The sequence below is a fragment of the Ornithorhynchus anatinus genome, chromosome 1 (assembly GCF_004115215.2).
Source record: "Ornithorhynchus anatinus isolate Pmale09 chromosome 1, mOrnAna1.pri.v4, whole genome shotgun sequence".
Lineage (NCBI taxonomy): Eukaryota > Metazoa > Chordata > Mammalia > Monotremata > Ornithorhynchidae > Ornithorhynchus > Ornithorhynchus anatinus.
The window spans coordinates 51,016,590-51,042,034 of record NC_041728.1 but is presented as its reverse complement, the minus strand read 5'-3'; the positions used below and the strand labels follow the sequence as shown (position 1 = coordinate 51,042,034).

General features: G+C 39.4%; 1 protein-coding gene and 1 non-coding gene across 3 annotated transcripts in view; both read left to right on the top strand.

Annotated features, from left to right (window-relative positions):
• EFCAB11 (EF-hand calcium binding domain 11) overlaps nt 1-25,445 on the top strand; it is a 108,987-nt gene that overhangs the window by 57,431 nt on the left and 26,111 nt on the right. The window lies entirely within an intron of this gene.
• On the top strand, nt 10,935-11,079 carry MIR1328 (microRNA mir-1328). The gene has a single exon (NR_034621.1). It is a non-coding gene; the product is annotated as a microRNA mir-1328 (primary transcript).

The window sequence follows — 25,445 nt, the reverse complement described above, 5'->3', positions numbered from 1 at the left end:
AGTTGGAAGGACTCGGGTTCTCTACCAAATTATATTTAAGTCCACTGGAAAATATATCCTACAATGCAGTGGTGAACACTGCACAATATACTCACATTTTTCAGAGACATATTACATATGAACCCTTGGGTATATGTATGAGTAGGTATTTGGTGGGTATTATACAATGTTTCGTCCCTGTTCTTACTAGGTTACACCCTTTAAAATAAAGTAGTTATGGTCTTAGAAAGTTTTCTCAGTCTTCAAAAGGAAGCAGCATGGCATAGTGGTAAGAGCATGAATGTGGGAGTCAGAAGACTTGGGTTCTAATCCCAGCTCTAGCACTTGTCTGCCCTGTGACCTTGGACAGGTCACTTGACTTCTCTATGTCTCAGTTTTCTCAACTGTGAAATGGAGATTCGGTACCTGTCCTCCTTCCTGTATAGTCCGAGCACTTAGAACAATGCTTGACATATAGTAAACACTTAATGACTTGTGTAATTATTATTAATTACCCTCTCTTTTATTAGCCTGTATAGTAGATGTAGACCAAAATGAAATCAAAATGCCAGCTCAACCTTCTAAACTGTAAGCTCCCCTCCAAACTATAAGCTCACTGTAGACAGGGAAACTGTCTGCTAATCCTGTTGCACTGTACTCACCCAAGCACTTAGTACAGTGATCTGAGCATAGTAAGTACTCAATAAATACAATTGATAGATTGATTGCTTTGATTGGAGAAAGTAATAGGGCTTTTGCCTGCAGTGGCTGCTAACTGCTTCCAAGCTGGTTGTAGTTGCAGTCAGCAACTTCTGTGGTCTCCACAGCAACAATAGGAAGGGATTGCTTACTGCATCCATAGTAGGCTTGGAAACAGAATCTCTGGACAGAATATGGCCACTTCCAACTCCTAAACTTGACTTCCTTCTTGTCCTTGACTTGAAGGAATTTTTTCGTAGACTTTAGCAGGTTTCTACAACTGGATAAGTAGCACTTTCAGCGAAATAATTGTCATTCATTCTCTGCCTCTCTGGATTCCTTTGTGATACAGGGAAACAAATGAGGTAGGGAGGGTGGAGTCCTATTTTTGTTGTTCTTTCCCAAGTGCTTGGTACACTGCTCAGCAAATAAGACTGAATGATTGATCAGAGTCATTTTAAGTGCTTGAATTTGGAGACTGGAAGTGATCCACTTTTATCTTGAGATCCCTAGGAAATCATTTTACTTTGTAACTATAGATGTTCAGAAAGAAGAGTGTTTAAACATTGATGTTGAAATACTGTTAACTTGAAATTTTATTTGTATGCTTTTGGTGTTTGCAACACTAAATCACTGATTCACCAACACCCCAAATTTCTTTTTGCACCTGACTAAATTTTGGGGGGGGCTGTTTGGCATTTGGAAAATGTTACAAGTCCTCTTTCAGCTTTTATCCTGTAGTCCTCCTCTTGTAATGTTTATTCCTTCACAGTAATTCCAGGAAATTTCTCTTTCCCCAATTGCTTCTTCCTCTTTTGAAATGCCCTCCAGTTCTGACTCTTTGTTCTTCAGGATTCAATTTCTAATACCTTCCTTCCCTCAGCAGCCTCATCTGACCTGAGGACCATGAGTTGAACAAGGATGCTTAGTACAGTGCTCTACACGAACTATGCTCTCAGTAAATACTTTTGATTGATTGATTGTTTTTCTGTCAGACATCTCAAACATCACTTAGAAGATTTAATTCAGCCCTTATTTTGAAATAAATGTTCTTTTTGTTCAAGCTTCTTTCCTAAAGCTGCTCTGGAAAGAGTTCTTGTTGTGGGCAAAGAGTGTGTCTATTATATTGCACTCTCCCAAGTGCTTAGTACAATGCTTTGCACACAGTAAGCACTCCATCAATAGGTGGGGTTTTTTTGTATTTCAGTTGTATTTATTGAGCATTAACTGTGTGCAGAGTATTGAACTAAGCACTTGGGAGAGTACAATACAACAATAAACAGGCACATTCCTTACCAAAATTGAGCTTACAGTCTAGAGGGAAAATTGAATCTGTCACTGTTTATTGTTGTATTGTACTTTCCCAAGCACTTAGTACAGTGCTCTGCACACAGTAAGCACTTAATAAATAAAATTGAATGAATGAATTCAATGAATCCCCTTGCAAAGATGACTATAATTATAGGATGATGGTATTAAAATCATCCTACAATCTCTATTTTCAGTTAAAGCATTTTAGCAACAAGATCTTTCAAAGAGAACACATTTATTTTCTTCTACACTTTGCCCAGGGTTACTCCATGGGTTTTCCAAGTTCCTTTATATAAACTGTGAACTGAAATCTTTCATTTGACTTGTGATCCTGGACATTCAGGAAGATTTCTATTCATTATATATGTAACTAGGGAAAGTAAAGTCTATGGGAAAAATCTTTACTAACAAAACCCAGGTGGCATATTTATGTGAAAACAAAGATTTGTCACCCAAATGGAGAAGTGCTAAGTCTGCCTACATTCCAAGTCCCACAGACCTTCTCAGAACTGGTGGAAGTATTCTAGGTAATGATCAGAAGAGAGTTTGTTTCTTAATGCCCAAGTGATCACTGTACTTTCTCCACACCAATTAAATTCTTCTATAACTAGAGAAGACACCTGGCCCACTGAACTGAGTAATAAAACAGCAATCTAATGCTGTGAGATCTGAATGCAGATATGCCATTAACTTGGGTGACCTTGGGCAAGATACATAACCTGTCTGTACATCAGAGTCTTCATTTGAAAAATAGGAATACAAATCTAGTTCATAGGGATGTCAAAAGGATTAACCAATAAAATGACCAATACAGATGAGTTAGGGTGCATGAATATGGAATTCCTATATGAATACTTTTATTCAGAGGCAGAGTGTTAAGGTGGGCCACCACAAAAATACTATTAACCCTTGACATTTATGTTGGATGGATTGCTTTATTTGTGAGAGAGAGGAATAAGACGGTGCTCTGCATAATAGCCTTCAAATTAACTTGAAAATGTCAGACAACATTTTCTGGAAATCACATTTTGTTATTATTTTTAATAAAGGTATTCCAATTTATAATGTAAATAGATTAGAGTGATGGAGTGAAAACCTTAGCTAAAAGACACCCAGGGAAGTGATGTGTGAGAGACGGAGAAAGGAATATATATTTTTGATTAAATAAGATCAGTTACCCAGATGAAAAAGACTCCTTGAGTCCCATATTAATTTGCTTCCAATGAAGTCTCTACTTGTTGGAAAGTGTTTGCAGGATACTCTCTCTTGTCCTATGAATATTAACTTCCCACTTGGATATGGAAACTGCGCCTGCAAAGTTCTTGCTGTACTACTCTAGTAGAAAGATGAATTCCAGAGCCATTTGGAATGCTGAATAGGAGAAATGGAATAAACAATATTAAAGGTACAGATTGTTGTAAATTAAAGTAATTTCAGTTTTACAACCATTTGGTGAGTGGAAGGAGCAATTATACTCCCCAGGAGGAAAAAGTGTCTTCCTTTTAACAGTTAAAAGTATTGATTTTGTTTTGTTTTGATAAAGACAGTGAATAGGAGCAAAGTACTATTTATTTAGTAAAGTACTTCAGGAAGGAGGTACTGAACCTTTTTTTGGATTCTGGCAATGTAATTGCACACCCGTTGTGTTTGCAACACTGTTGCTGACTTACCTATCAGCGTAAAGTGTTCTCAGCAATAATCCTACTTTGTATTTATCAAAACATTCCTTTTGAGCTATTAAAATGCACTTTTGAAGTGATTTTTTTTTGCTTGCTTTCATGTTATTAATCAGGTCAAATTTCCACAGTGATGTCACTACCTAGGGAAATTATAACGGCAGAAAAGCCCATTCATTATGAACAAATTTATTGCTTCATTGAAGTCATAGTCAAAATTCAAGGAATCACAAATTAAACGTCCCATTATTAAAAAAATGGATGAATGGATACTGTTTCCATGAAATACACAGTGTTTCTCATATAATTTATAATCCAGAGTCAAAGGCTGTTAGATAATTTTTGGTCTATTTCCTCCACTCCTGCCTTGGGGCTGTGGAACGCTGTTGGCTGAAATACAGGCTGACTTTGCCTACTTCAAATTCCTCCTCCACAGTCCTCCTCCTCCTTACAGTCATCCTCTTGACTGTAAGCTCACTGTGGGCAGGGAATGTCTCTGTTTATTGTTGTGATGAACTCTCATTCATTCATTCATTCATTCAGTAGTATTTATTGAGCGCTTACTATGTGCAGAGCACTGTACTAAGCACTTGGAATGTACGAATCGGTAACAGATAGAGACAGTCCCTGCCCTATGACGGGCTTACAGTCTAATCGGGGGAGACAGACAAAAACAATAGCAATAAATAGAATCAAGGGGATGAACATCTCATTAAAACAATAGTAAATAAATAGAATCAATGCACTCTGCTGCCTGGCTCATCTTTCTGCAGAAACGCTCTGGGCATGTCACTCCCCTTCTTAAAAACCTCCAGTGGTTGCCTATCAACCTCCGCACGAAACAAAAACTTCTCACTCTAGGCTTCAAGGCTCTCCATCACCTTGCCCCCTCCTACCTCTCCTCCCTTCCCTCTTTCTACTGCCCACCCCGCACGCTCTGCTCCTCTGCTGCCCGCCTCCTCACTGTCCCCCGTTCTCGCCTAGCCCATCGTTGACCCCTGGGCCACATCCTCCCGCGGTCCTGGAATGCCCTCCCTCTTCACCTCCGCCAAACTAATTCTCTTCCCCTCTTCAAAACCCTACTTAGAGCTCACCTCCTCCAAGACACCTTCCCAGACTGAGCTCCCCCTTTTCCCTCTGCTCCCTCTGCTCCCCCTCTACCCCCCTTCACATCCCCTCAGCTAAGCCCTCTTTTCCCCCCTTCCCTCTGCTCCCTCCCCCCTTCCCCTCCCCTCAGCACTGTACTCATCCGCTCAACTGTATATATTTTCATTATCCTATTTATTTTGTTAATGAGATGTACATCACCTTGATTCTATTATTTTGTTAATGAGATATATATCACCCAAGCTCTTAGTACAATGCTGTGCACATAGTGAACGCTCAATAAATGAGATTGAATTAGTGAATGAAAGTTGACTCCCTTGCTCACTGCCACCACCTACTATTCCACATTGTTAAATCTATTCCATTCATTCATCCTTCTTAGCTGCCAATCAAGAGGAGATCTCCCACATGCTTTCTCAATCAATCAATGGTATTTATTGAGTGGCTTACTGTGGGGAGAGCACTGTACTAAGCTTTTGGGAGAGTACAATACAACAGACTAGAAATTCATTCTCTCCACTTGTGTCTTCAACCTGTCCCTTCTCTCTGTCTGAAAACGTTGGCACCCACTCCTCTTTCCTCCTTGACCTCTATATTCAAAAACTGACTCGTGTCTTCAACCTGTCCCTTCTCTCTGTCTGAAAACGTTGGCACCCACTCCTCTTTCCTCCTTGACCTCTATATTCAAAAACTGACTCTCCTTTGATGACTGTTTCCCAACTCTGCCTCCAGACCATACTTCATTTTGCTCCCTGGATCATTTTCCTAAAATGTAATCATGCACAGGTCTCAGAAGCTTCCAGTAGTTGCCCATTCCTCTCCACCATCCCATTTCTCCATCAAGGAGAAACTCATGTCCATTGGCTTTAAAGTTCTCCTGCTTATCCACTCTCTTCTCCCACTACACCCCAGTTTGAAATCTTAATTCCTCTAAAGATAACACACTCACCATGCCTCATTCTCATCGTTCCTGTTGTTGCCTGCTTGCTCCTGCTCTACCCCCTGCCTGGAGCTCCTTTGCTCTTCATATCCAACAAACAGCTCTCCCCATCTCAAAGACCTTCTGAGATCACATCTCCTCCAAGAGACTTTCCCCTAAGCTCATTGTAGACAGGGCATGTGTCTGTTATTGTTATATTACACTCTCCCATGTACTTAGTACATGCTGTACACACAGTAAGCACTCAATCAATATGATTTACTACGACTACTACTAATCTCTCTACCTCATATACCGTAAATTCATTTCCTCTGAGCCACCTAAGCGCTTGGACTCCCATAACCCCTGAAACACTTGTGTACATATTTTATATACACTACTAATCCCCCTGTCTGAAACTTATTTCAGTATCTGTCTTCCCCTCTAGACTGTTAGCTCCTTGAGGGCAGGGATCCGATCTTCAGCCTCTTTTGTGCTCTCCACCAAATACCCCCACCCTTAGATTGTTCCCCCCTCTAGGCTGTAAGCTTGTTGTGGGCAGGGAATGTGTTTTTTGTTGTATTGTACTCTCCCAAGCACTTAGTATAGTGTTCTGCACACAGTAAGCACTCAATAAATATGATTGAATAAATGAATAGTACAATGCTCTGCACACAGGTGCTTAATAAATGTTATTGATTAATTGATTTCTCTTTTGGGCAGTGATTTTGATGGTTGAAAGGGATGATGTAACATGTGAAAGTGCTGTGTTCTGCATCACTGAGTTGGACAGATGTAACAGAGAAAACTGCTTTTTAGAAGCTGATAATCCACAAAGCTTTTCCCTCCCAAATCTGTTTCCTTCTATGGTCAGGAATCCACAAAATCAAAACCAAAGTATAATTTTAAAAATTGAAATTGTGGATTAATCTCTTCAGTGGTTTTAATATGAATACATTAAATGCTTCTAATCTGTTTAGGGTCCTATTATTTTGTACTGCATTTCAGAGCTTTCAGTGTGTTTTTTCTAGCTTCTCACACTTTGTGACAGAAAGAAAGAATTTATCATGAAACATTATGAATTTGAAACCTATAATGGTATTTTGCCTTTTGGGATCCACTGGATGTAAGTAAATCATTATTTTCTGACACTTAATTCAAATAGATGTATTTCTTTCTCTGCTGAGTTTGAAGGAGATTGTATCGCTTCAGTGGAATTTTCTCAGTGAAAATATATGTGTGTGTGTGTGTGTGTGTGTGTGTGTCCCAAAAGACCAAAGTGTGAACTGACAGTCCATCTTCCACTGATTGCATATAGTATCTTTCTTTGGATAACACCTGCATTCACTCTTTATAGTGCCTGTCACTTTTGAGGGCCTGCTGGCTGTTAACCCCACAGTCATCTCAGTACTTTGGTTGAGTCATCTCACCTTAGGTGCCATCTCTTTTCATCTCTTCATGACAGTATTGGTGACATATTATTGTTATTTCCTGCCCTTGCTTTGACCCCCAGTCTGGCCTTCTTGTGCTTCATCTGCATACAGTTGGAGTTTTCAAAGTGACATCTACTTTTATCATCCTGTTGCTGTACAGTCTAACAATTCTTATTGCCGTACCCAGCTAAAGTCCTAGACCTCTAAATTGGGTCCAAGCAAATATATTCCACAACCTACAGTGATGATGATGAAGGATGCAGCATTCAGAAGCCAGCAGCCAATTAGATTTGTACTCAGTGGAACTAAGATTGGGAAAATTCTCAAAGCAATTTAGGGAAATTTTTTGGACTCATCATTTTCATCGTGAAATAATTTTGTGGAACACCTTCATAAATACTGATCCCATTTCTTCTCTGGTCATGTCACCCCCAAACCACCTTAGCACTTTTGTCTATACACCAGATGTGCAGGGAGCGGGTAAGGGACTTGGTCAAATGTGGCTGAGAGCCCAGAAAGACCAGGGCTCAAGAATTAGCCCTTACCACCTGGACCAACCTCCCCAAGTGTCACAGGACACGTGTGCCAGACATTTACCTTTACAATCTTTAGAAAACCTGAGGAGGCTATCAGTGATTCATTTCTAAGGACTTTTTATGTGGAGCAGTTAGGAGTCTGAAAACTCTCACCTCCAAGAGCCATTTTTTTATTTGCCGTGACACTGTCCCACAGGTTGTCAGTGCTGTTGCTTGTTGTTGCAATCCCCTATTTCTGCTGCCTTTATCAGTTTATTCCCACCTGGATTGTGAGCGCCCTTAATAAAGCAGGCCCTCTGTCAGAACTGATTATATTGTAGCTACCTCAGCACTTAGCACAGAGTAAGCCCTTAATAAATAATTAGTTAAGAAGGCGAAGGACTTTATTATTATTATTGTGTTGTTGAGTCATTTCCGATTCATAGCAACTCCATGGATAGACTTTCTCCAGAACATCCTGTCCTCTGCCATAATCCGCAACTTTCTAATGGTTTTTCCATTATTGTTGTTATGGTCTCTATCCATAGAGCTGCTGGAGTGCTTCTTCCACATTTCCCTGGCATTAGTGTCTTCTCCAGATAATTAGTCCTCCTGATTATGTGTCCAAAATATGCTAATCTAACGAGCCATTTGGCCTTCCAAAGACCATTTTGATTTAATTTGCTCCAAAATCCATTTGTTTGTTTTTTGGGCAGTCCATGGCATTCGCAAAAGCCTTCTCCAACATCACATTTCAGAAGAATCGATGTTATTTCTGTCCTGTTTTTTCACTGCCCAGCTTTCGGTTACATACACTGTCATTGGAAACACCATAGAGTTAACAATTTGTATTTTTGTGGCAATTGTTACATCAGCACATTTCATGACTTTTTCCAGGCTGTTCATAGCAAGTCTTCCTAACATTAACCTTTGGCGTCTTTCTTGGCTACTTGTTCCTTTATTATTGATTATTTAAGAAGGACTAAATAGTGACCAGAAAAAGCTATATCTTCTTGGAGGCCTTTTCCCTGCACTACTTTTTCTATTCAAGGGAAGGAGCTTCAAAGGAGATGCAGTGGGCCATTTTACTTTCTGCAGCCCTGTCTGGATGTGTCTGGTTTTATTATGGTATATGTTATGTGCTTATTATGTGCCAGACTCTGTACTATGCACTGGGTAGATACAAACTAATCAGATTGGACACATTCTTCACTTGGTGCAGGGGCTGGGTCAACGGCAAACCATCTCTGGACATTGGTCTCTTCATGTGGTGCCTAATACTTTAACCATCTTGTTGTTGTTATTGTTATTATTATTGTCTGTGTTAAGTGCTTACTATGTGCAAGCACTGTCATAACCTTTGGAGTAGATACAGGAGAAGCAGATCAGACACAATCCATGTCCCACATTAGGCTCACAGTCTAAGAAGAAAGGATAACAAGTATATTTTTATCTGCATTTGCAGATGAGGTACCTGAGAAATAAGAAGTTAAGTGACTTCACCTTGCAGGCTAGTGTCAGAGTCGGCGATTAGAACCCAGGTCCTTTGACTCCAAGAAGAAGCAGTGTGGAGAAGGAACGTGGTTCAGCAGCAAGAGCACGGTCCTTTGACTCCAAGGCCCGTGCTCTTGCTGCTGAACCACGTTCCTTCTCCACACTGCTTCTTCTTCCCCATGCTGCTGCTTCTGTTCCATTTGTAATGCTTATGGGAGACATTTAGGACAGATAATAAGAGTTGGAACATTCTGTTAGTTTTCTCTTTCCATGTTAATTACAGCCTACCTCTGTGAATATTTCTTGTAAACTTTGTGCTTGTAAATATTGACCATTCTTTTAAGATGTATACTGGGACATCTAATGATTCCACAGAGCCACTTCTGGTGCCTTTAATGGATCTGTTAGCGCTTCAGTTCCTGTGGGTTTGTCTCAGCAGAGAGGGTTTCTGATTCTCATCCAATATATTATTACAACAAAATCATCAAACAAAATCCCAAATAACCTGGGTCCAACCTGATTAATATTTACCCCAGCATTTATAACAGTGTTTGACACAGGAATCACTTGATAAATATTATTATTATTATAAATAATAATCTGCAACATACTTGGATTTCCAAGGAATTAGTTTTGACTGAATGTTCAGTTTAAAAGGTTTTCTCAATTACAATTTCTTAGAACTCTCTTATCCTTTTGTTATCAGCATGTAACATGTGGTTTGTATTTTAGTTTTGTTAACTATGGCTATTAATGTTTGGACTGATGCCTACTGAGGAATATGCTACAGTAACCTGATTTTTCTCCATTATTAGGTCTTTAGCTACCTGTCCGATTTTTTTCTTAGACCTTCAAATTCCCTTTTTAGCAAACCTACATTCCTGCAATAATTGCATATATTGAAAGTAATGTTTCCTTTCTTCTGAGCTTCCAAGGCAACTTTGGAGGCTATTTGAGGATGTAGTTCTTTGTTATTCTTTTGTGCTACCTTATATTTAAACAGACAGAAAGTCCAGTCAGTTATTGAGGGGAAAAAATGGCAAAATAAAATCAGAGTCAAGGGTTTCAATGTCACATAATGAAACCTGGTCTCCATATTGTACTCCCTATTAGTGTTTAGAATTGGTTAGTTGAAAAATGTAATATAGTTATTACATGTTGTATTTAATATCATAAAACCTTTGTAAAGAACTCTTACATTCCTACACTTCACCATCTTCTCCCTCTTAAATAATACCTTATTATTTGAAATGGATCACTTTAATTATGATTGAGAAATTCCTGAAAATTGTATTTATCATCCATTTGTGATTTCCCCAGATCTCTGCTCAGGAAGGGGATTTTATTGTGGATGAGTGAGGATAGGGAAGAGTAAAATGGTGGAATCAAGATTATTGAGAACTTACTGTGTACAGAGCACTGTACTATGTGCTTTGGAGAGTGCAATGCATAGATTGACTGATTTTTCCCTTTAAATGCAAGAATGCTGTTGCATTTCGTGCCACGTATATCTACAAATAGAGTGTGCCTTTTTGACACCTGAATAGTTGAATTTAGAACAGATGACTTTCAAAGGAACACTATTTAACTTTGGGAGGAGGCTTTATGTTTAGGATGAACATTAATTTACAGGGAAATTGGAAAGAGTAATTATACATTAGTGTAACACATTTTGCAAAATAATATCATAATTAAGAACAGCAATAGGCCAAATCTCAATCTCACCCTCCATAGCACTTTACTAGTAGTCCACAATGCATAAGACACCCAGTTTCTTCTCTTCAGTTTCATCATGGGAGCTGTGTCTTTAGAAAAAATGTGAGATTGTAGAGAGAGAAATGAGAACTAGGCCAAAGGGTTCAAAATAGATCAGGCAAAGAAATCACTGAAAGTACTAGTTAGGTGTATCTAGATGAATTAGCTCTCTTATAAGAACATCTATGCTTGTTTTTCCCATCATAGGAAACTTGCTACTGTTTTTTCATTATTTAAATATCTTCTTAAAAGAAGCTAGATCATTTTTTCCTCTTTTTTTTTGTATTTCATAAAAACAGATTTTCTAAAATGGTCCACATCCTTAGGAAACTATAACTTTAATCCACTGGCCCTATTTTTCCCCCTACACTTTGACTTGTCCATTGATTTCTTTTTCAATTTAAGTGCTATATCAAATCAATCAAAACTTTAATCTTCGATATATAAAGTATTTTTCTTGGTATTCCAAGTGCTCTTTAACAAGTTGCTTTCCCCCATAATGCTTAAAGATGAAATTCACAACTATTTGTCCAATATTGATTTAGAGAAGCAGTTACATTTTAATGAATTTCCTCTAATTAGTGCACTAACCCTTCTATTAAATGCATATTCAATGAAGGGCTAATTTCCAAAGTACCACAAACAAATGCAGTGTATAGCATTGGAAATGCATGTTTAAAAGCCCTTGTGGAATCTTTTTTTCAAAAGGATAGTCTCTAGCTGGTTCTGCAGTGTTAAAGCACACTTGTGTATTTTAGGGTGTTAGTCACCAGCATTAATCCAGAACTTTAAGTAAGCAAATTTTAATTTTGAGTTGTGGAGTCTCGGTTGGAATGAGAAGAATCATGGCACAAAGAGATAAGAAAAAATTAACAGTGGAAAGAGTATAGGAGAGGAAATTTCCCTAGAAAAAAACTTATTTTCTATGCATTTAAAAATGAAAAATCTATCTAAATAGTACAGCTCAAAATAAATATCAATTCATTTGATATCAGAGGCAGCTGAGAGGTCAAGGAGACTTGGGATGGTTCTTAAATACATCTTGGCAATGAAAATGTTAAAGTAGGCTTTACCATATTTTTAAAAAATGTTAGGAATTAACCTTAAGTTTTTTTAAAAATTAAGAGAAAAGTGGAAATAGGTTGTCATCTAGTCATGATTGTTCAAATGCCTGAATGTTGAAATGAAAAAAAATTAGCAGGGTGTTGTGCCTTCATTTTTTTCATAAGGTATTTATTAAGTGCTTACTCTTTGTCAAGCAGTGTTCTAAGTGTTGGGGTAGATACGAACTAATCAGCTTGGACACAGGTGATATCCCACATGGGGCTCACAGTCTTAATTCCCATTTTACAGATGAGGTAACAGGCACAGAAAGTTGTGACCTGCTCAGGGTTACACAGCAAAAAAGTCACAGAGCTGGAATTATAACCCTGGTCCCTCTGACTCCCAGGCATGGGCTCTATCCATTAGGCCACCCTGCCTCTAAACTTGAGAGTTGTATCATCTTAATTTCCAAATGTAAGCTTGGATCAGGTTAATCAATATTGGAAGGACAAACAAAGAAAGACTGCAGATCCTGATCTTCAGGGCATCTAGGTGCAGGTTCAAGGGAACAGAAAATTCGGGCACCCCTGAGAATTGAAGGATTACTCTTCCCCTGATTGGAGTGGTGTGGGAAGGGAGGCTCATTGCATGGATGGGACAAGCTAAAAGAAGGAAGTATCTTACAGCTTGATTCCATGGCATGGTGGAAGACTAGAAAATGCCAGTATTTGGGTAGCTCTTTGGGATGAGCAACATTCTAAGTTCAGAATTTTTCTATAAACATTGTCAGTTAAAGAACAACAAGGGAATTCCTGTCTCCTGTGTGACCTTGGGCAAGTCATTTCACTTGTGTGCCTCATTTACCTCATCTGTAAAATGGGGACTAAAATTATGAGCCCCATGGGTCCATACTGATTAGCTCGTATCTACTCCAGCATTTAGTACAGTGCCTTGCATATAGTAAGCACTTAACATGAAAAAGTCTTTCTCAAAGCTATTAACCATAATAATAACAATAACAACAACAATAATAATTTCTAAATGCTGGAGTACTTCCAAGGTAATCAGGTGAGAACAATCTAGAACAATCCCTGTCCCATGTGAGGCTCACAGGCTAAGGGATAGGAAGGACAGGTATTTCATCCTCATTTTACAAATGAGGAAACTGAAGCCCAGAGAAGTGAAATGGCATGCCCTAGGTCAAACAGCAGGCAAGTGTTGAAGCTGGGATTAGAGCCCAAGTCCTCTGACACCCAGACTGGAGCTCTTTCTACTAGATATTGATGCCTATCAAAATGTGTCAGAGATCAGTTTTATTGGTCTTTGGAAATGGCCATGTCTTATACCCTGGAAGTTAAAGAAAGTTGTGAAATTTCCTTGCAAGGGTGACTGTCAGAAGTTGAATTTTATATAGGAAAGACTATAGACAGGGGATAGACTACCTGACTTTACGGGATCTTATTCAGCCTCACAATTCTGTTGTTTTCCCATTCTGCATAGGCTTTTATCTTATTAATAGGGGACTTCTGGTAATAATAGTGAATTATTTAATTATGAAATGTTATTCATTAATGTTTAATTCCACTATGAGATTGTCCATATGCCCAGAGGTTTTAAACACTAGGAACATATTCTAAAATGAACTAATAAATAATTAATGAAATAAATAAAGTTTCATTGAACTGATGCCAATTTTAATGGCGGTTTTGTGGTGGGCACAAATAAGGAATAGGCTGACACCTCAACTTTACCAATGAACCGATAGGAACTAAAGCCCCCAGAGATAGGGAACCAATATATTAACCCATTAAGTATTCCCAGAGATGGCCCAATTTTATCTGATCGTTTTCTCCTCTATCTAAAAATGTTGGGCACACCACTTGAATCATTTTCACATTTTTGCATTTTAAAATTGAGCTCAAAGATTTAGGTTTCTTACTCCTGTGGATTTGACTCTTGGATTGGGTAGCCTCAAGTAACCCTGGGCACCCTTTTGACAGCATTATCTCTCCAGTAAAAAAGCTACTAGATACTTTTTGGTGCTGTGTCTCTGTACTATATTAACTCCATATCACACAAAATGGGGAAAATAGATGAACCATTTCACCCAGCACAAAAAGATAAGGGAAAATTATGAAAGGAGAAAAATGATACCATAAACATGAAAATGAAAGATAAAATGTATTTATTTATAACATTAAATATGTAGTAGTATAATGGGAGCAGATTTCTAGGGAGAGAGTAGAATAGCATTGTTGCAGGAACTTAGTTTGCTCTAGTGTTTCAGGCCATTTGATGCATAGAATTTGGTTCTTTAAGGAAGATCAGCTCTAAAAATATGACACTAACCACCTAAGGAAACCAACCACCTCAGAAGAAAATGTATTTGGTAAGTGATTCTCTAATTGATATTTTCTGACACCCTGAAAATAGACTTTTTTTTTGATTTCCTAACAGGCGATTACTAATCTCTGTCATTAGCAAGGCTTGAATCTGGTCATTTATATTTTGACTCCTATATTTGTCCCATTAGCTAGATGAAAATCATTAAATCTCATCCTTCCAGCCCCTCTTTCCAAGCTTGTAAGTGTATGAACACTTGAGCAGCCAGTCTGAGAGTGTGAAATCTTTGTTACATTGTACTTGAAAGTTCAGTTTATTCCTAAACCTTCAGCCAAAGGATATGAACTTGTTACTTTCAAATAGGCTGCATCTGTGAACTGATCCACTACACCATCTGTTAAAGTGGTCAGAGTTCATTTTATTGCCTCTTTTGTGGAAGGACCTGGTACTGTAAAGCCTGTGTTATTGAAAACATAATTTTCCTCATCATTATGCTTTCTTTCTAGCCGGATCATAACCTGCTAGAAATCTATTGAGCATAGAATGAAAAGCTCTTCAGAATAGCAGTTCTTAAAGGATTAAATGATTACCATCTCTGTCCCATTTCTTTTATCTCATAATCAAGTTCAAGATGATACTAGATATCTCTGTTGAAGTGATTATATATTTGAAATAGAAATTGCTTTATCTCCACTTAGTTTCACAGTGTTTAAGGCTTTTTTCTATTTTTTTCTATTTATGGTTAAATATGTTTTTGGTTCTTTACAGCTGTTCTTATGGTAAAAGATTTAAACCACATTTTGAAGTATAAACCTATCTAATGAGAGTCGGTTAAATTTTAGAACATTTTATTTACCCATCTTCGACTAGTGTAATAGCAAATCATTTTAGTGGCAAAGAATTTACTTTTGATTACCAAAGTGTCAAGAATGGGAAATGGGAAGCTCAATGGATTGATCTAGTGTCCAGTTCCTTTATGCCTGGCTTGTAGGCTTGTGATGGGTATATATCTAAAAAACCACTGACTGTCAATATATATTTAAAAAACACCGACTGTCAATTTTTTCCTGTGGATGTGGCTAACAAGGAATAATTCATGAAGCAGCATGCCCTAGTGGAAAGAGCATGGGCCTGGGAGCTACAGGATCTGGGTTCTAATACCGACTACTCCTCTTATGTTGTGTGACCTTGGGCAAGTCACTTAACTTCTCTGTCCTCAGTATCCTTAACTGTAAAATGGGGATTTAATACCTGTTCTCCCTCCTGTTTAGACTGTGAGCCCTGTGTAGGACAGGGACTGTGTCCGACCTGATTGATTTGTATCTATCCCAGCATTTAAAACAGTGTTTGACATATAGTAAATGCTTAACAAATATAAAAATAACAACAACAGCAATAATAATGATAATCATTTGCAACCATACCAAAATCACACATATAGTGGCTCTTGTTGTGACCTTTCTCTTTAAATCTCTTGGCATAATTTGGGAGTTTTCCTATTAGTCATATAATCCTCCCAAAACATGAATTGAGAAAGAATCATTCTTATCTTGATTGAAGCCAGTGTAAGGGACTGTGAGCCCGTTATTGGGCAGGAATTGTCTCTATCTGTGACCGAATTGTACATCCCAAGCACTTAGTACAGTTCTCTGCACATATTAAGCGCTCAATAAATACTATTGAATGAATGAATAAAGGAGTTTTGATTTGATGCAAAAAGAGATAGGCAACCATTGGAGGGCTTTGAAGAGTGGAGAGACACATGCTGAATGACATTTCAGGAAAATGATCCGGGCATTAGTGTGAACTGATAAGGGGAGAGGGTGGAGACAGGGAGATCAATGAGGAGGCCAATCAGTCATTGGTATTTATTGAGTGCCTACTATGTGCAAAACACTACTGAGTGCTTGGGCGAGTACAATACAACCGAATTAATAGTTACATTCCCTGTCTATGACAAGCTTACAGTCTAGAGGGGAAGGCAGACATTAACATAGATAATTTATAATATATAATTTTAAGATATGTACATAAGTGCCATGGGGTGGCGATAGGGTGAATATCAAATGTATAGGTCACAGATCCAGATGGATAGATGACAGAGAAGGGAGAGTGAGCCAGGGAAAGAGGGCTTAACTGGGGAAGGTCTCTTGGAGGAGATGTGACATTAATAACGCTTTGATGGTGGGGAAAGTGATGGTCTGAGGTATTTGGAGGGGGTAGGAGTTCCAGGCTAGGCGGAGAAGGTGGGAAAGGGGCACAGTGAGTAAGCTGATACTAGAGGAGTGGAGTGTTCGAGCTGGGCTATAGTAGGAGCTAAGTGAGGTGAAATAGGATGAAGTGAGCTGATTGAGTGCTTTTAAGTCAGTGGTAGTGAGTTTCTGTTCGGTGCAGTGGTGGATGAGCAGCCTTTGGAGGTTCTTGAGGAGAACAGTATTCCAACCATGATATGATGACTGCTTGAACCAGGATAGTAGCAGTTTGGGTAGAGAAAAAGAGGCAGATCCAGGAAGTTTGTTCATTCATTAATTTGTTCAGTTATATTGGTGGGAAAATGGCAGGATTAGAAGGTGATTGGATGTGAGAGCTGAATGACAGTGGGGAGTTGAAGATGACCTTAAAATTGAGGACTTCAGGGGCAGGGAGGTTTGTGGTGTCATTGAGAATGGGAGAACTGGGAGGAGGTGAGATGAGATGTTAATTTGGGACAGGCTGAGTTTGAGGTGTCTGCAGGCCACCTAAGTGGCAATGTTCTGGAAGTGTGAGATTGAGTGGCATGGGAGAGGTAAGGCCTAGAGAGAGATATTTAGAAAAGTAGTAGAGTATTGTTATTTTGTTTATCAATCCTATGTGGTCTGATGGCTTTTTTCCCTGAATATTAAATATGATTATTGTTCAGGTCTGTAGCTCATTGTAGGCAGGGAATGTGTCTGTCGTATTGTACTCTCCCAAGCACTTAGTACAGTGCTCTGCCCACAATAAGTGCTCAATAAATAAGACTGAATGAATGAATATTGAAACCTCCTATTTTAGTTCACTCATTAGATGATTGGGCTGTTGGATCATTAGCCAAATATTTCTGCAAAGAATGATTTGGCTTTGTCTTTTCTTCTTTTTTTGATGAACTGTGTTCTCTTTAGCTATGAGTAGCAAAGATGTGAAAGGTAGAGGTAACTATGGCCATTGGCTTTATGCTTATGAAAAGAATGTTATTGGCGGTGCCATCTTTGGGATAAAGCCAAATTACAGCTTGTTTTGGCCCTTAAGGATCCTGGACAGATTTTTCAGTACAATTCTAATTTGGATGAGTCCACTCTCAATTATTTAAGAGCTGATTTGTAAATTATCCAACTTTCATCTCCTGCCCGTAGCTGCCAGACTTTATGTAAACTCCTACTTATTAGTACTTCCAGAGGGTGCATAGAATACAATTCAAGCAATTAGTTTTGCTTCCTGTTAACAATTCTGGAGACAAAACTAAGAGGTTTTAGAGTAAATCTGTGGATTTTCTTTGTCCACCCTCTCCTTGTTCACCATTATATCAAGTAAACAAGAGCTGGTTGCAGTTATATTCTGTCTTTTTTAAAAATACCACTTTCACTTTAACAAGAGATTCTCCCCTTTTTATCCTTAGTGAGCCATTGTTCCATATTAATCACGTTCCCTGTTATTTCTTCATCTCCTGAGGTAGTAGAATCAGTCCAGAATTCCAAGTATATACTGGAATTCCCATTCCAAACTTCTTTTTCCTTGCGGAGCATGTTGTTTATCTCCCAGAAAAGTAAATTTGTCATACCACAACCCTGCCTTCTGCTGCATAATACACCTGATTAATGCATTCTGAAGAGAGTTTTATCTGGTTCTCCTTGACCACTAAGAGGATAGTTGTAGCAGGAGGCTTCAAGGATGCTTTGTGTTAGAAATATGAAAAATAATATGAGCTCTGAAGATGCAGAGGATACCTCTCAAGGGAAAAGGGAAGACAAACTACAATGCCTATACTATAATGGGACTTTTCTCAAAAGGGATTCTTATTACATGTATTTTAGGATGTCTGAATTTGTCATTTAGGCAAATGAAGTATTTGGAACCATAGCTTTTGTCCTAATGGAACCCAACATTATTTAACCTATTTTTAAGGTAGAATTGAATAGTTTCCTTATGATTCTTGCATACCCTGTATTTCTTTCTCCAACTAATCCTCTAACTCCTTTTCAACTCCATGCAATACTAACTACCCCAGATTCAAAGATTCTGTGCAAGCTTCAACTGGAATTGTTTCTGAGCCACAGTAGCCCAGATTTTAAATTATTTTTCATAGAGGACATTCTGAATAAGGGCTTAAAGACAAATTAAATAAAATAATTTTGCAGTGGAATTTGCTATGGCAAAATAAATGAAGCATAAAAATTACAGGGATGGTCCCACTCTTATCCAGCTTACTTCTGTCATTTCCATTTCTTTTAATTAAAATTTCAGAGTTCTTTTGTGACAACAGCCCACTCCTTAAATTTAATTTAACAAATAGGAGAACACTATCGACTGTTTCAATGGTGAAATGTTTTATACCTGAATGTCAGCATGATATGTCATACCCTGCTGATGACAATATAAATGTGTCCTTGAGGGCTACGTCTTTGGAAACAAACTTTCTTCTCCTGATAATATGTCAACAAAAGAAATGTTGCAGCCTACCAGAGAACTGAAACTGTCTTTGTTTTTTTTCTTCTGATTACTGGTGTCTGAGTGTTTTTTCTTAACACTTATGTCTTTAGAGAAGTGAAATTAATATATGCATTACTGGCTAAATTCCTGTGGAACCCTGCAGGAATCTCATCAACAAAAAAGCAAGCATTAAAAGGAAGAAGAACTAGCTGGTTAATCAGAAGAGAAGGCATCTTGTTGGAAAAGCTGTCATCCTTATATCTTCACTTGGTGGGTCATTTCATCCCCGGCAGGGCCTCCTTGCATGAAGTATAATTTTTACTTTCACTGTTCAGTCAGTTGTGACAGCTTTGGTTCTAATGTGATGGCAGTTTGGATTGTAGTTGAAATTATTCCACTGACAGTCAAAAAAAGAAGGCCCCAAACCATGAAAACGTTTCTAATTTCATCCTTTGTCTCCACTATACTTCTACTCGTCCTGTTCCAGGTGAAGTAATCATATACGATTAACTTTCAGAATGCTGTGCGGTTGTCACTGTAGTGTCTCAGAATAAGAACTGTCAGTCAATGAATTTGTGGTTTAGAAATAACCCAACTGTTATTAGCATACATAGTTAACTACTCTCAAAGCTTTTGATTCATTATACCAAGTCTGTATGTCCTGAGCATTATTTATTCCATGACCACTTAGGAATTTGTAATGCATCCTAATCAAAGCATAAGTCTCCACCACTCAAGCAAAACATAAGGTTGAAGCATTTTACAGATAATTCATCCTAAAAACCTGAACCAGAAGAGCGAACCTGAAAGAATTCAGGTTAAAAATTTCCATGTACTTGAATTATCTGAGCAAGTCCATCTTTTGCCAGAATTATTCAGTTTCCGGCTTTGTTTGGCTGAATCCAGTGGCAAGTGGTGGATAAGACTCAATTTTCCAGATAATTTGGGCGAATGCTGTTTTGAGGGTTGAATTCCTAGGTCATGCAAAAAAGATCTGGTCATAAGATCTCGTTATATCCCAGCTAGACTACTGTGTCAGCCTTCTCTCTGACCTCCCTTCCTCCTCTCTCTCCCCGCTCCGGTCTATTCTTCACTCCGCTGCCCGGCTCATCTTCCTGCAGAAATGATCTGGGCATGTCACTCCCCTTCTTAAACAACTGCAGTGGTTGCCTATCGACCTCCGCTCCAAACAAAAACTCCTCACTCTAGGCTTCAAGGCTCTCCATCACCTTGCCCCTTCCTACCTCTCCTCCCTTCTCTCTTTCTACCGCCCACCCCGCACGCTCCGCTCCTCTGCCGCCCACCTCCTCGCCGTCCCTCGGTCTCGCCTATCCCGCCGTCGACCCCTGGGTCACGTCCTCCCGCGGTCCTGGAACGCCCTCCCTCCTCACCTCCGCCAAACTGATTCTCTTTCCCTCTTCAAAACCTTACTTAAAAATCACCTCCTCCAAGAGGCGTTCCCAGACTGAGCTCCTCTTCCCCCTCTACTCCCTCTGCCATCCCCCCTTTACCTCTCCGCAGCTAAAGCCTCATTTTCCCCTTTTCCCTCTGCTCCTCCACCTCTCCCTTCCCATCCCCACAGCACTGTACTCGTCCGCTCAACTGTATATATTTTCGTTACCCTATTTATTTTGTTAATGAATTGTACATCGCCTTGATTCTATTTAGTTGCCATTGTTTTTACGAGATGTTCTTCCCCTTGACGCTGTTTAGTGCCATTGTTCTTGTCTGTCCGTCTCCCCCGATTAGACCGTAAGCCCGTCAAACGGCAGGGACTGTCTCTATCTGTTGCTGACTTGTTCATCCCAAGCGCTTAGTACAGTGCTCTGCACATAGTAAGCGCTCAATAAATACTATTGAATGAATGAAAGAAACTTTAAAGGAATTGTTTCCCTGTACAATTTCATGACTCATTTTTGCCTTTTGGGCTGTTTACATTAATATTGTTTTGTAGGAAACATTTATTGCCTGTACATTTTTAAGTGAAAAAAATAATTTCCTTACAAATTAGAATTTTCAGTGAAACAGAAGGGAAATGACCTTACTCAAAAAGTAGTTTGCTGTATAAATTGTTTTAAACTGGTTAGCTCTCCAATCTATTTAAGAATCTTGCAAGAGTAAGCTAGATTTCTAAACCAAGGCTAAAACTAGTAACCTTATCTGACCACAGACTTAATATTTTAACCAAGTTAGATTAGCAACCCAAGTTAAACTAGTATCCCAGTTTGGATACCCTAGAAATGAACCTAAACTATGAAACTGGAAATTATAGACTGAAATCCAGCAGCAGGGTAGGGGCTATCCATTGAGGGTGAACAATACATGAATCCTAATCCTCTTACACCTTTTGACTGCCTTTGACACTGGAGACCACCTCTATCTCCTGGAAACTTTACTGAAATAGTTCTCTCCTAGTTCTCTTCTTTACCTCTCTAGCCAATCTTTCCAGGTCTCTTAAGTCTCTTAACTTTAGGTGTCCCTCAAGATTCTGTTCTGGATCCACTTCTGACTTTGCACTCACTCCTATGACTTTAACTGCCACCTCCTTGTGCATGACTCCCATATTTTCTTCTTTTAATGGTATTTATTTGTTAAGCGCTTACTATATGCCATGCACTTACTAAGTGCTAAGGTAGATGCACCCTAATCGGGTTGGATACAGTCAAAGACCCATATGGCGCTTGTAGCTTTAATCCTCCTTTTGCAGATGACATAACTGAAGCACAAAGAGGTTAAATGCCTTGCCCAAGGTCACACAGCAGACAGGTAGCAGAGCCAGGATTAGAACCCAGATTCTCTGACTCCCAGGTCTGTGCTCTTTCTGTTAGGTCACACTTCTTCTCCTTTGTTAGGCATGGCTTCAGGGCATGTCACCCCCCTCCTTAAAACTGTCCAGTGGTTGCCTGTCAGCCTCTTTATCAAACAAAAACTCCTCACTATTGGCTTTAAAGCTCTCCATCACCTTACCCCTTGTTACCTCACCTCCCTTCTCTCCTTCTACATCCCAGCCCACACACTCCCCTTCTCTGGTGCTAACCTCACTGTGCCTCGATCACACCTACCTCGCTGCCAACCCCTGGCCCATGTCCTACCTCTGCCCTGAAACATCCTTCAAAGCCCTACTGAAGGCTCACCTCTTCCAAGAGGCCTTCCCAGACTAAACCCCCTTTTCCTCAGCTCCCTCCCCTTCCGCATCACCTCGACTCACTCCCTTTGCTCTCCCCCCTCACCCCACAGCACTTATGTATATACGTTATATATCTATAATTCTACTTATTTATATTGATACCTCTTTACTTGTTTTGATGTCTGTCTCCCCTCTAGATGGTAAGCATATTGTGGGCAGGGATTGTCTCTCTATTGCTGTATAGTATTTTCCAAGTGCTTAGTATAGTGCTCTGTGCACAGTAAGCGCTCAATAACTATGATTGAATGAATGAATACATTAATGAATCGACAATTTCACATTTCATCTTACCTCTAGGACATTTTTAATTGGATGTCCCAGTGATACACACCTCTTGCTCAGTATTTATATAGTTGAAATCCACACCTTCCCACCCAAACTGTCTCCTCCTTCTAACTTTCCCCTTACTGTTGACAACACTACTATCCTTCCCATCACTGAAGCCTGCAACCCAGGCATTTTCCCTGCAACCTAGACATTATCCTTGATTTCAACCTCTTTCAACTCCCATATTTAGTCTGTTGGTAAAGTCTGTTAGTTTTACAATACCAACATTTCCAGGATCAATCCTTCTCTCTCCAACCATCCTGGTGCGAGTCTTTTTTTTTCATATCCCAGCTTAACAACTGCCTCTTCAGAGTTGTCCCCGCCTCTGCTGTCTCCCTTCTTCTGTTCATATTTCACTCTGAAACCCGGATCATTTTCCTAAAATATTTTTGTCCCCACTCCTCAAAAAACTTTAATGGTTACCTATTCTTCTCTGCATTTGAAGAGACCATTGATTGACTCAATCAGCTTTCTCTCCCTTACTTATCTACTGTCTTCTACCATCACATCTCAGCTTTCACTCTTCATTCCTCTCAAACAAACCCTGTACTTTACCTTGTACTTGTCTCTCCTGCCTTGCACACTTTGCCAGTGCCCTTCCTCCTCCAGGAACACTTTTACCTTCATATCCACTAGACTACAGCCCTCCCCATTTTCAGAGCCCTTTTAAAATCATAGTTCCTCCAGATGACCTGCACCCAAATAATTTCTCATCTCTCCCTGTTTTGTTCCTACATCTGCCTCCTCAGCACTATGTACCCGCAATGTACTCATATACTGACAACCATCTCTAGCATTTTTATACATACTCAACCCACATATTCAATCTGTCACTAAATCCTGTCAATTCAACCTTCACAACATCGCTAAAATATGCCCTTTCCTCTCCATCCAAACTGCTACTAGGTTAATCCAAGCAATTATCCTATCCTGCCTTTATTACTATATGAAACTCCTTTCTGACCTCCCAGCCTCCTGTCTCTCCCCACTCCAGTCCGTACTTCATTCTGGTGCCTGGATCATTTTTCTACAAAAATATTCAGTCCATGTTTGGCCACTCCTCAAGAACCTCCAGTGGTTTCCCATCCATATCCACATCAAACAGAAACTCCTTACCATAGGCTTTAAAGTAATCAATCGCTTTGTCCTCTCCTATCTTACTTCCTTATTCTCCTACTACAACCCAGACCACACACTTAACTCCTCTTATGCCAACCTACTCACCGTACCTTGATCTCATGTACCTTGCTGCCTACATCTTGCCCACATCCTGCCTCTAGCATGTAATGCCCTCCCTCTTCATATCCAATAGACAACACCTTCAAAGTCTTATTTAAGATACATCTCCTCCAAGAGACCTCTCCTGACTACGCCCTTATTTATTCTTTTCCCACTCCCTTCTGTGTTGTCCTTGCACTTGGATTTGCTCCCTCTGTTCACCCTTCCCTCAGTGCCCACCACACTTAGGTACATACCTGTAATTTATTCATTTATATTAATGTCTATCTCTCCCTCTAGACTGTAAGGTCATTGTACTTAGGGAGTGGGTCTACCAACTCTGTTACATTGTAGTCTACCAAGCGCTTCGGTCTCAGGGTCACACCTGAAGAGTTTCCAGTACTTTACCAATCTCGACTACAGGAGGCAGAGTCAAGCAGAGGCATATCCATTCCTTTCCTAGCTTGGGCAGTGGCTAGTGAGTGGAAGGCAATCTGCTACAAGTCAAAACTCACCTGTGCAGGGCAGCAGTGGCATGGGAGAGTCATGGGCGGAAACTCAAGTTTACTGCATGAAAGAGGGTAAAACTTCCATATTTTTACCAAGAAAATTCTATGGATACACTACCAGAACGATTGCAGATGGAGGTGGGGCATTCTGAGAGAGATGTTTCCTTGGACTTGCTATGGGTTGGAGAAGACTCGACAGCATAAGACAAGACCGAGCACTTAGCGCGCTGCACTGCACACAGTGAGGACTCAATTTGATTGAATAATATTGTAATATTTAATCACACTCACCTACTACACTTCCACTTTCCTTCTTCCTCCTACCTGTAATTCATTTTAGGATCTGTCTGTCACACTAGATTGTAAGCACCTCGAGGTCAGGGATCATATGTACAAACTCTCCCAAGTGCTTGGCACAGTACTTTGCTCATAGTAGGTGCTCAGCCAATCAATATAATTTATTGAGCACTTAAGCGCCTACTGTATACAGAGCACTATACTTAGCACTGCAAGTACAGTATATTTAATAGATATGGTACCTGCCCTTAGGGAAAAGAGATCTGAAAATAAAATAAATTACAATTCAGGGAAAATAATAGAGTGGGATACATGTAAAAGTGCTATGGAGGTTTGTAAAATACTAAAGTGGCAGTTGAGGGGAAAGTAGAAATTAATTGGGGAAGGCCTCCTGGAGAGATGATATAAATAAATAATAAACATCACTGATGGAGATGAATACCTTCCACTGGGTCTGGTTAAGGTAAGCAAAGTGGATAAATTAGATTTCCCATTTTAGGGCCCTGGCAGAGCAGAACTTAGCATAAAAGCGAAACCAAAATATACAAATGTCTCTATACTGTTTGAAGTCTTTAAAAAAAAAGGGTAAATGTTTGGCAGTTAGTGAGAACAGTTAGTGAGAACCTTGATATAATGGACATCCCTAAGATTCTGTGAAGAGAAGAAAAACAGATAAGAAAGAGTACTGGGGGCGGGATAAACACGTAGAAAAAGGAAAAAGTTACAGACAGTGGAAACACGTACAAATCAATGGCAAGGGAAGTAGAAAGATGTGTCATCTTTGAATTTGAAGGACAGCTACATACAGTCGCCTAATCAGACAGGGAAAGAAGAGATTGGGGAATCTGCCAAACTAAGGTTGGTAACAATAGTGGAAGGTTTCAGTAGCTTCACAAATAGGCTGAAGAGTTCAATAAGCATATGGACAAAGTAGAACCAGTGAAAATAATATGGTTAGAATTTTAGG